The 17184-nt window shown below is 39.0% G+C and overlaps 1 protein-coding gene across 4 annotated transcripts in view; it reads left to right on the top strand.

Moving 5' to 3' along the window:
* Positions 1–17184, top strand: part of LOC145540833 (uncharacterized) — a 355745-nt gene that overhangs the window by 120473 nt on the left and 218088 nt on the right. The window lies entirely within an intron of this gene.

Below are 17184 nucleotides of genomic sequence, written 5' to 3'. Positions count from 1 at the left end.
TCCTAGAATAAACAAATATCTTACTTTTCTCTAAGAAGAATAAATGTACATCTTATTTCCCTTCAAGGAAAATAAGTAATCCTAATCCTTTCATACAGCCATTCCCTCTATCTTCTAAAAGATACACAAGATGTACCTTCCTCAAAACCTCATCAATATATTCTTCAGAATGCTTATTTATTTGCACTGAAGGATGTGTAATCTCAAATCTAAAAATAAATAAATAAAGTCTGAATCAGGGACAAGTCCTAGTTATGGGAAATTTTTAAAGAAAACATGATATTATTTTGAAGGATATTAATAATAATAATAGTTTGTAGAGTGTAAATTTGCTGAGTCAAACAGCTATGGTTTTTTAATCTCATTTTCAGATTTTTTAGTTTTGTGATCTTAGATAATTCATTTGACATCTCTGAGACCCAGTTTTCTCATCTTAAAAAACAAGGAGTGGGGGATAATGGCAGTTATACATCCTCTTTATTGTAATCATTACTAGTGATAAATGTGTATGAAACATTTAGCTTAGTGCCCAGCACAGGGTAAATACTCAATATATCCTCAATACTCAACAAATCTAGCCAAATTATACTGTTCTATTAGTAAAATGATAGCTCATAAACTCATAAAATAGAAACAATTCAAAATTCAATACAAGTTTATAATTAAACCACTATGATTGCTACAATTTACAAATTAATTGTTAAGTGTAAATAAGGGTGAATATTGGATAGCAGATATCAGCATCAATTTACAAATTAATTGTTAAGTGTAAATAAGGGTGAATATTGGATAGCAGAGATCATCGAGATCATCAGGTAATACTTTGGTCACCTCATGTGAAGAGTTGACTCATTGGAAAAGACCCTGATGCTGGGAAGGATTGGGGGCAGGAGGAGAAGGGGACAACAGAGGATGAGATGGCTAGATGGCATCACCGACTCGATGGACATGAGTTTGGGTAAACTCCGGGAGTTGGTGATGGACAGGGAGGCCTGGCATGCTGCGATTCATGGGGTCGCAAAGAGTCAGACACGACCCAGGAACTGAACTGAACTGAACTGAACTGAAACAGGAAAAAGTTGCTTTCTGTTGTCATGCTAGGTATATGCTAGATATTATATCAGGGGATTCACAGATTATTTTACTTATTCTATTTTAGAGTTCTTATTTTATTTTACAGATAGGACAACTGTCTTAGAGAAGTTAGATAAATTGTCCTAAGTCTTAGAGTTAAGAAGTGAGGTTTGAACCCAGATTCGACGGACTTGAAAGCCTTTGGTTTTAAAGAAGATGGGCATTTTGCCATGTGTTTTTATTTACCCAGATCATTTTCTGCTGTTGTCATATTTAATTTAGATAAGCAGTCGGAACATGAGTGCTGGACCTGGATGACCACACGTTATGCTAGGAAGTGTTGGGTTATATAATGTCCAATAGAAGCATTTGTTGTGTTTTCTGTCTAAATTGACAGTGAAGTTCAAGAGGTCAAAACGTGGGCTGATGCAGTCTTTTCCTGAGACAGAAGCCTGATATGGAAACTAGAGCTCAGACAATTCTGTAGAGTTAAGTAGAATGAAAAATGTCAGGGAGGGTTCAGAGACGTAGAGAATGATATTGAGGTCAGTGGCCTAAAGATCAGATTTCTCTGTACCATTTCCTGAGAGATAGGAAAAGATATGGCCACTGGAATGTCCCAGCAATAACAGCAAATTGTGTCACAATGTCCTAAGATGGGATTGCAGGGCCATAAATGCTATTTTTAGAATTCTTACTCCAGGATAACTTGTGGTTTTTGCATCACTGTAGGAGGTATGAAAAAAAAAAATCGACTGATTGTTCCAATGTGTTTCCTCTCAAGGGTATTTTTGTCCCTGATTTTTGAAAACTGATCAATTGATGAATCATGGCTTTCACAAAACTAAACTTCATAGATCATAGCAGGTCTGCATACATAGTAGGTGCTCCATAAATACCTGTGGCCAATGAGACAGTTCCATGTTCAAGGGGGAAGATAAAAGAACTCAAGTGCAGCTCTAGTTAACACCTCATGGGTACCAATTCACTTTAACTCTTTAACTTCTGTTTTCTCATCTCTGAATCATGGATTAGAGTATTATTTAAGGTGAGAAACAGAGGTAACTATTATGAAACTACTATTTATATTTTCTATGTAAATCTCTTGGGTTATTTATATGTGTTCATATACGTTATGTTACTTGAAAAAAGACTAGGATCTACACACAATAGGTCCAGTGCTTGGGTTCAGTTAGCAGGATTATCAAAGAAGACCCTGCCATGATCCGTTTGATAGGCCTGCAGTAAGTACCAGCCACCTGTCTTCTAAGGGGCTCTGTTACCTTTCCTTTTGAGACCCTTTTTCATTAGATGCTATGACATTGTTCAACTGCTCAGTAACTCAGACCAGAAAGGTAGTAGGCATTTAAAGTTTTAACTTAATTTAAAAAGAAAATTGCCCATTTTTTTTGAGATATAACTGATATATAACATGTAGAAGTTTAAGGCATACATCATGATGATTTGATATATGTATATATTGAGAAATAACCACCAGAATAAGTTTAGCATCTATCATCTCACAGTTATTAATTTTTTTTTCTTGTAATGAGAACTTTTAAGATCTGCTCTCTTAGCAACATTCAAATATGCAATGTGGTATTGTTAACGATAGAGACCATGCTATTATCACATCCCCAGAAGTTATTTATCATATAACTGGAAATTGGTACCTTTTGACCACCTTCACTCATTTCCTCCAGCCCTGCCACCCTCATCTCTGGCAACTACCTATCTATTCTCTGATTCTGTGAGTTTTGGGGGTTTGGAGGATTTTTTTTAAGATTCCGCATTTCAGTGAGATCATACAGTATTTGCCCTTATCTGACTTATTTTAGTCAGCTATCATTTTTAAATTCCCTTTTCCTCATCACACACACCCAACCAATCACCTACTCTATGAACATCTACATCTCTATCTCCACTGTCCCTTTTCTAGTCCTCTTGGATTTTCACAAAGATCTTCAAACTCGTCTGTTTACAGTTTTGCTGTCTTCCAGACACTTCCTTACTTTGCAAATAGAGTGATCATTTAATGATAACACTAAACATACCATGTCTATAAGGGTCATGAGAACCCTTAGCTTAATATCCTAACACAGTTTCTCTTGGCTTTTAAGACAAAATCCAAAACTTCTGAACATCATTACTAGATACTACATATTGGGACCCTTTCTTCTTTCATCGTGTCAGCTCTCCATCTTACTGTGTGCTCCAGCTCTACTGAACTCTGTTCCATGAACTTTCCACGCCCCCCTTGTCTACGATGTAATTCTCCTAATATATGTACCTTCGTTCATTCAACCCTTTGCGTCTCAGTGTAAATATCGCCCCTCACATAACTTGCTGAGTCCTTGATCAGCTGAAGAACCTCTGCTATAGCCTCTTAAATCTTCCTGTACTTTCTTTATCAAATGTTTAGTACTTCACACATATTTAAGACTGAAAAAAAAAGTTTAAAAAGCTTTAATAAATATATGGGTAAATTGAACTGTTTTTAAGTCATAGCTTATATTTCTTTTTATGACAAAGATCACCCATGCCTCACAAAGCATCATTTCTTCTATCTCTAGAAAATGTCCTTCCTTTCAGAAATTTAGTGGATAAATTAATTTATATGAACTAAATTCAACAACATACTTCATTAGTTCAGGTCTTCCTTTTCAGTGAGTGATGAGATATGCTCAAATACAGTTCAAAGGGATTATCAGCTACAGTTTGAAAAAGTACACTTTTGGTGCTGGTGGCCAGTCTGAGAGGGAAGCTCCCCGAGCGACAAGCAGACGGACAGTAAACGAGGTCCTGCGTGTGCTTTCCCTGGACTCGCTCTTTATCTCTGGCCTCTTAGGTTTGAGGCCTGGAAAATCTGGCCAGAGTGATGTAGGGCTGTGAGTTAATTTATAAGAGCATAGACAGCAAGAGAGTTGGTTTAATTGAAAGATATAATTACCAGGTGTTGAAGGTGAAGGGGTTCATTAATTTTGCAGACACTCTGTTTACTGAACAATCCTTATTTTAATTTTTCATGACACATCAAGGAGGGGGACACCTCTGTGGGTCATGGGAATGAACCAATCCTAGGCTTGCAGACACTTACAATTCTACCCCAGGGGAAAAAAATCTCTTGGAAGTGAAAAAGCCAGGTTGTTTTCTCCTGTTCCAAACTCCTCTTTATAAAAGTCTGAAATGATTCTAATTGCCCTCTTGGGCTCTGCAGAGCCCCTCATAGTCTGGCCTTTGCCTATTTCTCTGCCTCCATCTTCAATACACTCCCCATCCATGTTGTGTCTGCTTCTGAAATTTTGAACTGAAAATAATACAAATAATACATTTTCATTATTACAACTATTACTAATATTTACTTCACTCTCATTAGGTACAAGACACTGGTCTGAACATTCATTTGCTTTAGTGAATGAGGTCTACCTGATGACCCCGGTAGGTACTCTTCCCATAACTTGTCCAAATCAGGCAGCTAAATCAAAGCAAAACCTGGATTATACTGCCAGTCTGTGTGACTTCAAAATCTGTCCTTTAAACTCAGATTTTTGTTTACTGAATCCTATTTTCTTACATCTTTATTTGCATGTTCTTTGAGGGTGAATACTAAGTGTTCATAACTGGTGTGTTCTAAAAAACAGCAGAGTGCTGGGAAGTTAGGAGATACTCAGGTAATCTAATGGATGAAGAAATAGACAAATGAACTCTCCTTTCCCCGTTCAGTGATGGAAGTGTGGTGTCTAGTAAGGAAAGGTTGGTTATACCATTATCATTGCCCAGGTGGAGATGCAAATGACAGCACTCCCCGAATAAGTGACTCAAAGGTTCAGGGTCCTTATAGAGAAGTCCCCACCGATGCTTGGGTAAGCTCAGCATAGTCTAATCTGAGGAGAAGCTGAGCAGCAGGTGGGAAGAGCTTTGTAGATCTTCCTGCTTATCTTGGCTGTACAAATCAAATGTTCTCCACCTTGATAATATACTCTTGAAACATAGGCATATCGACATTTCATGAGATCATCATGTTATACTTGGAATTATGAGACCTTTTTCACACCTGGCTGTAATCTAGAAAACTGAGAATAAACATAGTAGCAGTAACAAAAATAAAAATAATAATTAGAACTAATTATTACATATCTACTATGTGTCTTGAGCTATCCAAACATTACCTCTCATCTCTCACAACAATACTATGAAGTATTAACTAATATTAGTTCTGTTTGACAGAAAAAAAAAAAAAAAAAACTGAGAATAACTTTTCCCAGATTAGCTATTGCTTGAAAGAGTAGGGATTCAAATTTAGGTCTTTCTAACTCTAAAACTTTATCATAATTTTTCAGCAAATATATCACTATTTCAGCATCCTTTATTCTTATTTTTAAAATATATTTTTAGAGCGTGGCTATTGACTAAAGGTGTATCACAGAGGATGAGAGTTTACATTCAAAGCAGGGAGGCTATTTTAATGGGAAAATGACCTTGAGTTTGAATGTCCCTGATGCTTCTGGCCCAAATTACCCACATACCCCAGACTAGAGTAGAGGCTGACAGTTCAATTAACCAAATATGGGGGAAAATAGCATTGATTAAGTAGGAATCTTTGAAAGTGCTTAATTACATTTCCTGGATAACTGAAGACATTTTGTGTTCCAGCCCATCTTAATGAAAATCTAAATAAATCAGGCCCTTTGCAGAGGACAGATCACAGTGCATTTATTTCTGTATCCATGAAGCTTACTTAATCAGGCTCTGCAGAACACACACCCTCTCTCCTTTGGCATCTGTACAATTATTATAGTGTTTAGTAGTGATCTCTGATTCTATAAAAGAGATTGTTTTCTAATGTTTCTAATAAGACTGTGCCGTGACATTGTAACACTTGAAAAAGTATATCACACCAGAGAATTTTATCTAATGATTGGAAATTCATAGATCTTCAATTTCATTCTTCTGAGTCTCAGAGATGTCTTCTTTTAAACTTGTTTTTGCCTTATTCTAAACCTCTGTTAAGTCCAATTGGGGCAATGGATGCAGAGCTATAAATGATTTCCTGAAAGGTAGACTGGTCTCAGAAAACTGTCAGGGAGTTGTTGAAAGCTACTGATCCCTGGAATTGATTTAACAATGGATTCTTGACATTTATATACTTAATCTGCTTATCGGTTTCTTGTTGTTGTACTTTTATGTTTTCTTGCTTTCAGCTATGCAGCATATATACAGAGCATATCAAGTCCTATGATTGTAACCTGAATATCTTACACTCCAGCAATTAACATTTGCACATGTGACAATACTGGTATCAGTGCCCAGATGCACTTCACTCCAAGCCTATTCTGCTGTATTACTCTAGCCATCACCCAAGTGGTGATGTTTCATGCAGGTTTTAGAGAACTAATTCTACTAATTCTCCCTCCTCTTCAAGGTGTCTTCTCACTGTCCTTGCTTCACTGGGTATAGTTATTCTTACCTGGTAACTACCTAAGCACAGAGAGTGATCAGGCTGCACTTCTGTGGCCTGTGGTCTGTTGGGGGGGGAAAGAGACCTGTCCACACCTCAAAATTAATCAGGTGGATTTCAAAGCAGAGTTGCCCTAACTCAAGAGTCCTACAAGTTTTGCTTGAACATCATTCCCTCTACACTCTTTCCTTAGGAGTCAAATCCAATTCCTTCACAGAGTGGACAAAACATAGGTCATCTGTATGGTCCTTTTCTCCCAGAAGATTTTAGGGGAAAAATAAAATCCAAAACAACAAATCCCTCCTTATTCACTTGGTCCTCATCACTGCTTGGCTTCTGCAGAAGCAGGTGTTGAGACAGAGTTTTGGGGAGCATGGTTTTTCTTAGGAATTAACATCTGTGGAATAAAGAGAGTGGAAGCAGAATTGAGTAGAGGGAGAAGGTGAACTGCAATGTAGGCCCAGCAAAGTCTTCATTACATGGCAGGGAGCTCCAGTGCAAGCATTGCCCATCAGAGATCCAACACTGGGCTGAAATAGGTCAGGTTTATACCCATCTAAACCAGTCAGTGACTTGTGACCATTCCTAGGAAGGGCATGACCTCACTGAGGTGGCTCTCTGAAGTTGAGGCTGACTCTGAAGAAGATGACAGTTGGAGGATGTTTTCATACAACACTTCCTGCAACCTGGCAGCTGCTTCTTTCTTGCAGGGGGAACTTTGTTTATCACGGCACCTAAACAAAATGGCCTAGTGCCGCTTTTTCGATGGAGATAAATACATGGGTATTTGGGTGATGTCTAACTCTTCTCCCAGGAGCATCTTAGCCTTAGTTCCCACCAGAAAAACAAACCATTGCCCTCAAATTGAGTTTACATTTGTACCAGTTTGAGAGCATATCTGTGAAGAATATAGAGTATACAGCATTCTTGATGTGTATGTCAATTGAAAGGTCTCTGGAGAAAACCGGAATTCTAAAGGATGCATACAGTGTTCAGAGCAGCACTGTTTACAATAGCCAGGCCATGGAATCAGCTTAAATGTCTTCTGACAGAGAAATGGATAAAGGCGACATGGTACATATATACAATAGAATTTTACTCAGCCATAAATAAGGATGAAATAGTGCCATTTAGAGAGACATGGGTGGACCTAGAGATTGTCATACCGAGTGAAGTAAGTAAGAAACATAAAAACAAATATGGTGTAATATTACTCAAGTATGGAATCTAGAAAAATGCTATAGATAATATTATTTGCAAAGCAGAAATAGAGACACAGATGTAGAGAACAAACATATGGACAACAAAGGGGGAAGAGGGGGATAGAATTAACTGGGAGATGGGGATTGACATATATACACTGTTGATACTGTGTATAAAATAGATTAGAATTGACATACAGCCCAAGGAACTCTAGGCATTGCTCTGTGGTGACTTAAGTGGGAAGGCAAAGTATAAAGAGGAGATACATGTATACATATAGCTGACTCGCTTTGCTCTGCAGCAGAAACTAACACAGCACTGTAAAGCAACTATGTTGTGTTTCAGTCACTAAGTGTGTGTGTGAGACCCCGTAGGCTGTAGCACACCAGGCTCCTCTGTCCTTCACTGTCTCCTGGAGTTTGCTCAAATTTATGTCCATTGAGTTAATGATGCTATCTAACCATCTCATCCTCTGTCACCCCCTTGTTCTCCTGCCTGCAATCTTTCCCAGCATTGGGATCCTTTCCAATGAATCAGCTCTTTGCATCAGGTGGCCAAAGTATTGGAGCTTCAGCATCAGTGCTTCCAATGAATATTCAGGGTTGATTTCCTTTAGGATTGACTGGTTTGAGCTCCTTGATGTCCAAGAGACTCCCAAGAGTCTTCTCCAGTGCCACAATTTGAAAGGATCAGTTGTTTGGTGCTCAGCCTTCTTTGGGCTTCCCAGGTGGCGCTAGTGGTAAAGAACCTGCCTGCCAGTGCAGGAGACAGGAGACTTAAGAGAGGTGGGTTTGATCCCTGAGTCGGTAAGACCCCTATATATTCTATACAAATTAATTTTAAAAATTGAATTGAGAAGTTCAGTCCTTCTCACTGGTAACCCTAGAATTGTGATGGTTCCCGCCCCATCCAGGCACAAAGTAAAAGCAGAAAGGAGTTGTCCACTCACCAGAGGCAAGTTAGATGCACAATGATTAGAACTGGAGTGTTAGATTATGCAAAACAGAGAGAAGGCATAGGAACTCAAGTGGTCAGAGTCAGATCATTAAATCAAGGACATAGACATCTACACTCAGAATTAAGAGGGTCAGAGACTCATTCCAAATAAAGATTCATTGTTTGACACAACATAAGGCCAGAAAGATGCACTTTGATGGGAAAGAAATAGCCTGGACTCCAGTGACATATACTTTGACTTTTTGGTAACACTTTTTTTAGTAACATTGATATAGGGCTTTTTTGTTTCTATAGATTTTTTTAAGGAACGTGTTATCTATAAGTTTACTCTGTTGAATCCACTCTGTACATTGTCACATTAATACTGAAACCTATGATTTAGGAGTTATCACATCTATTGTCTTTATAAGTACAGGAATTTATTCTTATTCATGTTAAAAATTTGCCTTAAGTCAGCAGGCAATAAATGGTCATACCTCTCTTCTCAGCAACATTCTATGGTACCCAGAGAGTAGAACAAATACCAATAATGATGAGTCACTGAGAGTAGATTTGGGTTAAATACAAGAAACATTATAATGATAACAATTGCCCATCATGTCTGCCCTGATGGACATGGCTCCACCACTGGAAGGGTTCCAGCAAAGGCTAGGTGGCCCTCTGTCATGTTCATCGCATAAGCAAATTCTGACTGGCTAGGAGGTTGAACTAAATTACTTTACAATGCCCTTTCCAATCCTGAGGCTCTGATTTAAAATCCCTGGTAACCCCTGTGATTTCCATTTCAATCCCATTTCTAAGTCTTTATACAACTGACTTGCTTCTCCAATATTTCGACTTCCCCTTAATTTAGAGCGAACATTTCCAGTTAAGAATGCGGTTTGGATAATTTATACTTTAATAAAATTCTCATTGGAAAAAAGGTAGATGCTTAACTATACACTATGCCAGCATAACCAAGATAAACTAGAATATTCCAGAGCCTGCCTCAGCATGGTGTTCTATTCAGAAGAAACACTAATTTCGTAGAAACAAATATTTAAAAATTTAAAAGCCTGTCTTTATGTTTTAAAAAGATGCCAAGCAAAATACTAAGAGAAAAAGAAACTCCTAAAAGTCATTTTTCTTAATGTATTTTTCTTAACACTTAAAATGAGTAACAGCTATTCCCTAAATATTTTCTGTCTTCAAAAGCCCCAAACTCTTTAACATTTAACCCATGTTGAACTTTACTTCTCTTTATGGATCTGTCATTTAATCCTAAGAATACTTTTCTGCCCTTCCTGTTTAAACAAGTGGATCTTTCTTTTTCTTCTAGTTCTTCATTGCGCCCATTAACCCTGAGTATCACTCTCATCAAAGGCAGGAAATAAGGAGCCTCTGAATGTGTGTGTGTGTGTGTGTGTGTGTGTGTGTGTGTGTGTGTGTGCGTGCACAAGCGCGCACATGCACGCGCTCAGTTGTATCCCAACTCTGCAACCCCATGGACTGCAGCCAACCAGGCTCCTCTGTCCATGGGATTTCCCAGGCAAGAATACTGGAGTGGGTTGCCATTTCATTCTCCAGGTGATCCTCTTGATCTAAGGATTGAATCTATGTCTCTCTTGTCTCCTGCACTGCAGGCAGGTTCTTTACCACTGGTACCACCTGGGAAGCCCCAGTCTCTGAATACTCACATTTTATTATAAAACTTCAGTGAAATAGTAAAGAACCTCCCCCAAAGAAAGGAACATGTCTACTTGTGCCACCTGTAGGTCTACCTTCTCATCCACAGCCTGAACCCTCTTCTTCCTGACCTTTCTTCTCATTCCCCTACAGGGTTCAATGAGATCGTCTAAGGGATAAACATTGTCTGTATCCATTAAAGTCATGTCTAACTGTTAAGTGATGTGTAGGTAACTTAAATCAGTCCAGGGGAGCAACCGTGTTGGCTCTTTGATTCAGTCCTCTCTGAATCCTGGTTCCACTTGTCCTGAGAGAAAGGAAGATGGAGCGTCTAAAGGTTTTTGTCCCCAGTTACATGGCTCACCCGATGTTTCTTTGCATTTCCAGTTTATCCTTGACATTTTCCCCATCCATGCTTGAGTCTGTTTCATGCCAAGAATCATTCTCCACTGGGGCCAATTTTCTATATTGGGAGTGATTCAGAAGATGGAGCTTCTGGCAATCTTTGAAATATCAGTTGATGAGACTAAAACCGTGTATCCACACCTACCTGGGTCACATTTTCAGGATTCAAAATCAGGAGGTCATAGCACCTACAGATTCTTATACATTGTCTGGAATTTGTCTGAGTCCTGCTTCTTGATTTGCTCCCAGAGAGACCTCATAACCATCTTTTTTAATTTTTTTTCCTTTTCCTCTTCTCTAATTAGCTTTACTAACAGGAAGAATTCAGACATCTCATATATGGGGTGAAGTCTGAAATAGTTTTGTAACTCTTGGCTATAAATTGATACAGTACTGAGCTGATCTAGGAGGTTCTGATCCTCCAAGCCACCTCCTCCACCTGCTGCCCAATTACCAACTGCAGAAGTCCCTCCGGTTCAGAAGTTTATGCAGCTCATAACTTTCTTTCCTGACAATGTGCAGCTATCAACGAGACACAAACATCCCAATCCCTCTTCCCTCTGTTTAGGAGGTTCAGTCTGTCAGTCCACTGCCAAAATAGATTGTATAGAGTGCATAAATGAATCTTAATCTTAGGCCCTATAGACTCACTTAATTGCCAGCATCTCTCCTCCTTCCTCCACCTCTTGATTCACTGAAAGTTTTATCTAAAATTCAATGTTTCATTTGTTTGGTTTTTCTTCTCACAGAGATATTATAGTTATCCCTGCACATTGTTAATTTTTGTGGAGTAAAAGAAGACTCATTTTTTTTTGTACAAGTGCCATAACTTTAAAACACCACATAATTAAAGATGTCAGGACATGATTAAAGGGTGTCAGGTCTTCCTGTTTAATAGCAAAAGTCATGCTGCTTGGTGGCCCTATCAAAGGCACAGTTATAACTCACTAAGCCAACTTTGAAATTATGAAATTCTTGATGAATTGTTTTTAATTTGAGCAAGTCACGTAATGTTAAATTTTGTGCATAAAGTGAAACTTATTGATATTTTATGTGGTGGTATTTCTAATTTGCAGAATTCAAATACACATAAAATGCTGCTATACTGTAGCTTGTAATATTGGTTCCAAAGTGTACTTGATGAGATACCCCAGAGCTGGAGCTTAATTTTCAAGGACTTTGTCTTCAAAAATTTGGGCCAGGAAAAAAAAAAGCCTTGAGTTAGTCCATTATGTAGGCTATTGACCACCTCTCTCTTTTCAAAACAAGTCCATAATTCTTTAAGATATTGAACATTCACTGGAACCACGTTAAAACAATAAGTATATCTAGCCTAAAATTCACTGTGGTAGCCATGCAAATGTATGGCTCGAATCTCCAGCAGTGGGGAACCTAATTGACAGATGGTCTCAGTCATTGTTCTGCTGGATTCATCACCATGGAGGACACATTTTCCATGGGATGCTTCCAGTCAGTGACTGTACACAATGACAATACAAATGCTAGCACATTCCTGTGAGGTGCAGGACTCCTTTAATGGGTAGTTTGGGCCCTCCTAAAACAACTGCAATCTGAGATTATTCATACCCAACCTTCCTTCCTGCCTCTCCTCCTCCCCTGGTTTCATACCTGCATCCCAATCTGAAGGCTCTCCCTGTCCACTCTCCTTTATCCTTCATAGGCATTTCTTCCCCAATAAATCTCTTACCCTGACTTACCCATGTCTTACTCTGTCTTTGCATCTTCTGCTTCCCAGCACTGTCTTTTAGACTTCCTCAGTTTAGTGAACATTTACTTTGAAATTATATTGACCATATACCATAATTCTGACCTCACAGAAGAGTCTGCAGTATCTGTCTGGCAATGAGGAGGCATCCTCAGGACCATTGCTATTCACATTGGCCCATATCTACTCCATGTGCCATGAGTCCATTAATTTGGCAGCCACAAAGAAAATGCATTCGTGGCTCAGCTGCAGGGTGATAATCTAATCTAAGTTGAATCTGAATATTGCACTTTTTATCCCAAATCCCAGATGTGTCTTCTAAAATAATAAGCCAAATAATGTTCAGCCACTCCATAAATCTCAAATCTTTAACTTTCCCAACAACTGTTAACCATCCCCTCCTCTCTCCAGACTTGCTAAAATTCTTTCAAACTCACCCAGCCCATGATGGCTTATCTTGTTCTCAGTCTCTACACAGGCCCTTCTAGATCCCCTTTTTTCCCTCTAAAAGTAGCTCTGTCATTGTAGCATCTCTAAAGCTACAATGTGGGTTCTCCATTTCACCCTTCACTCATTGCGTTTTTCTCTTAGGAAACAGAAAATAACAAAGGATATCAACATTCTATTAACATTTGTCTTTTTTCCTGTAACCTCATTCACACAATTATTAATAAATGGTTATTCCATATCCAAGGGCCTTAACTGCAGCATCTTAGCTCCAAGCATACTTTAGGCTTGTGAGAAATTCTCAGGCTGACCTTTGGCTCCAAATGAGGGACTCATGAAACTAGCCCAAATATTAGCAACTCAGCATCTTTCATGATAAAAAATTCCTGGCCCTCCAAGAAAATTTAGGAGGCGGCAGAATGCCTGGACTTGTGGCTAATTCAGTAGTGATCTCTCATTCGTACTACTGAGGTCTGGCAGCCCAGGCAGGGGTTTACTGAGATTGGAAGGCAAAGAATTACATCCCTGCAGGCTGGCCACTGTCCTCCTCCTGCTTACCCCTCCCTGCTTCACACTCCATAATCAGTCCTGGCCACCACTACCCGCTTGCTGATGCTTGGCCTGAATTGGTATTCTTTCCGCCTTACCAGTCTGCACTTAGATTTATGATTTATTTAGAATTGGATTACATCAAGGCTCAAGGCCAAGGCGCCATAATCCGTCACCGTCTCCACCGTGGCCAAACACAAACATTTGTTTTAGCTGCATCAGCATCCCTAAACTCTGTTCGAAGGATACCCATTGTTAATCGCTATAGCAACTGCTTCTTGTGTTTTTTTCTTTACCAACCCCAACCTCTTTGCTGCCTTCCTTCCTCATTCCAAATAAAAGCACTGACTACATCAAGTGATAGATATTCATAATTTAATAGAATGGTGGCAAGTCTAACTTATGCCGTTGAAATACATCACAGCCAGAGTTGCTTTGCTATTTGTTTTTGTGCTGAATAGCAGTAAGTGTTTTAAGTTATGAGTCTTGCACACACACAAGGAGAAGAAAGGAGGTATATGTAATTGTCTCCAATACTGATGATGGCCTCTGGCCTGCTTAGTAAAGTCTCAAGAAGCAAAATTAGGGTGCTGCTTCCATAACTGGTATACATATTTCTATGCTTTACTACTATTCATTAATAACAGTGGAAAGAACCATATCTGATATTTTTGTGGCTCATCACAGTTAACAAAGGACAAACATTATCTCATCCAAACTTTATGATATTTTATTAAATTAAGATATCTATGCTCTGTTTTATGGGTGAGGAAATGTAAGTTCAGAGAAGTAATGTGTCTAAACTTCTACAAGCAGAGAACTGAAGGGAGATCTTTAGAATCTAAGGTGAAAGCGTTTTTTTTTTTTTTTTTTTATACAAGTATTGCCTACTTAACAAAGGAGATATCTATGTGGACCAATAAACTAACATGTTAATTTAAAACTGACTTATTGAAGGGCATCAGTAATATATCTTAATGAGATATACCTCTATGAAAGTACAAAGTAGAAGCATAATGAGTTAAGTGACCAGTACTTTTGAGGATTTGGGGCATGCCCAGGTGTTGGAGAAATAAATCAAACAATAAATAATATAGAAAATTAAATGGATGGAGGGGGCCTTGCTTTTAGTCAAACTCAACCATTAACTCACTTGAAGTCATTTTTCCTCTTTGAGGCTTATTTCTTGTGTAAATCATGGCAGTTGAAATAGATTATTTCTAAATTGAAAACCTTGTAATATTCTTGAATTCTATCTCAAGTGCACATTGCAGCTTAAACTTGTTCTTTGACATCCTGAGGAGTGAAAACAGAAGAAAAGAAGAAAGCTTCTATCGTGCAGCATCTTATAGCATGATGAACATTCAGAATGCTTAGTGTCACAAACACACACCACCAAACAAAGGGAGCAGTTCAGTTCACTTCAGTCGCTCAGTCATGTCCGACTCTTAGCGACCCCATGGACTTCAGCATATCAGGCCTTCCTATCCATCACCAACTCCCAGAGTTTACTCAAACTCATGTCCACTGAGTCAGTGATGCCGTCCAACCATCTCATCCTCTGTCGTCCCCTTCTCCTCCCGCCTTTAGTCTTTCTCAGCATCAGGGTATTTTCCAATAAGTCAGCTCTTTGCATCAGATGGCCGAAGTATTGGAGTTTCAGCTTCAACATCACTCCTTCCAATGAATACCCAGGGCTCATCTCCTTTAGGATGGACTGTTTGGATTTCCTTGCAGTCCAAGGGATACTCAAGAGTCTTCTCCAGCACCACAGTTTAAAAGCATCAATTCTTCGGCACTCAGCTTTCTTTATAGTCCAACTCTCACATCCATTCATGACTACTGGAAAAACCATAGCCTTGACTAGATTGACCTTTGTTGGAAAGTAATGTCTCTGCTTTTTAATATGCTGTCTAGGTTAATCATAGCTTTTCTTCCAAGGAGTAAGCGTCTTTTAATTTCATGGCTGCAATCACCATCTGCAGTGATTTTGGAGCCCCCAAAAATAAAGTCTTCCACTGTTTCCACTGTTGCTCCATCTATTTGCCATGAAGTGATGGGACCAGATGCCATGATCTTTGTGTTCTGAATGTTGAGCTTTAAGCCAACTTTTTCACTCTCCTCTTTCACTTTCATCAAGAGGATCTTTAGTTCTTCTTTGCTTTCTGCCATAAGGGTGGTGTCATCTGCATATCTGAGGTTATTGAAATTACTCCCGGCAATCTTGATTCCATCTTGTGCTTCATCCAGCCCAGCATTCTTATAATGTAATCTGCATATAAGTTAAATAAGCACGGTAACAATATACAGCCTTGACGTGCTCCTTTCCCTATTAGAACCAGTCTGTTGTTCCACGTCCAGTTCTAACCTGCTTCCTGACCTGCATACAGATTTCTCAAGAGACAGGTCAGATGGTCTGGTATTCCCATCTCTTTCAGAATTTTCCACAGCTTATTGAGATCCACACAGCCAAAGGGATTGACATAGTCAATAAAGCAGTAATAGATGTTTTTCTGGAACTCTCTTGCTTTTTCAATGATCCAGCGGATGGTGGCAATTTGATCTCTGGTTCCTCTGCCTTTTATAAAACCAGCTTGAACATCTGAAATTTCACCGTTCACATATTGTTGAAGCCTGTCTTGGAAAATGTTGAGCATTACTTTACTAGCATGTGAGATAAGTGCAATTGTGCAGTAGTTTGAACATTCTTTGGCATTGCCTTTCTTTGGGATTGGAATGAAAACTGACCTTTTCCAGTCCTGTGGCTACTGCTGAGTTTTCCAAATTTGCTGGTACATCAAGTGCAGCATGTTCACAACATCATTTTTCAGGATATGAAATAGCTCAACTGTAATTCCATCACCTCCACTAGCTTTGTTCGTAGTGATGCTTTCTAAGGCCCACTTGACTTCACATTCCAGGATGTCTGGCTCTAGGTGAATGATCACACCATCGTGATTATCTGGGTCGTGAAGATCTTTTTTGTACAGTTCTTCTGTGTATTCTTGCCACCTCTTCTTAATATCTTCTGCTTCTGTTAGGTCCATACCATTTCTGTCCTTTATTGAGCCCATTTTTGGATGAAAAGTTCCCTTGGTATCTCTAATTTTCTTGAAGAGATCTCTAGTCTTTCCCATTCTATTGTTTTCCTCTATTTGCACTGATCGCTGAGGAAGGCTTTCTTATCTCTCCTTGCTATTCTTTGGAACTCTGCATTCAAATGGGTATATCTTTCCTTTTCTCCTTTGCTTTTTGCTTTTCCTCTTTTCACAGCTTTCTGTAAGGCCTTTGCTTTTTTGCATTTCTTCTTTTTTGGGGGGATGGTCTTGATCCCTGTCTCCTGTGCAATGTCACTAACCTCCATCCATATTTCATCAGGCACTCTGTCTATCAGATCTAGTCCCTTAAATCTTTCTCACTTCCACTGTATAATCATTAGGGATTTGATTTAGGTCATACCTGAATGGTCTAGTGGTTTTCCCTACTTTTTTCAATTTCAGCCTGAATTTGGCAATAAGGAGTTCATGATCTGAGCCACAGTCTGCCCCCAGTCTTGTTTTTGGTGACTGTATAGAGCTTCTCCATCTTTGACTGCAATGAATATAATCAATCTGATTTCAGTGTTGGCCATCTGGTGATGTCCATGTGTAGAGTCTTCTCTTGTGTTGTTGGAAGAGTGTTGTTGCTATGACCAGTGTGT

This window comes from Giraffa tippelskirchi, chromosome 1, assembly GCF_054371585.1.
Source record: "Giraffa tippelskirchi isolate mGirTip1 chromosome 1, T2T-mGirTip1v1.2.pri, whole genome shotgun sequence".
In the NCBI taxonomy this organism is placed as follows: Eukaryota; Metazoa; Chordata; class Mammalia; order Artiodactyla; family Giraffidae; genus Giraffa; species Giraffa tippelskirchi.
This window is presented reverse-complemented; position numbering and strand designations above follow the sequence as displayed.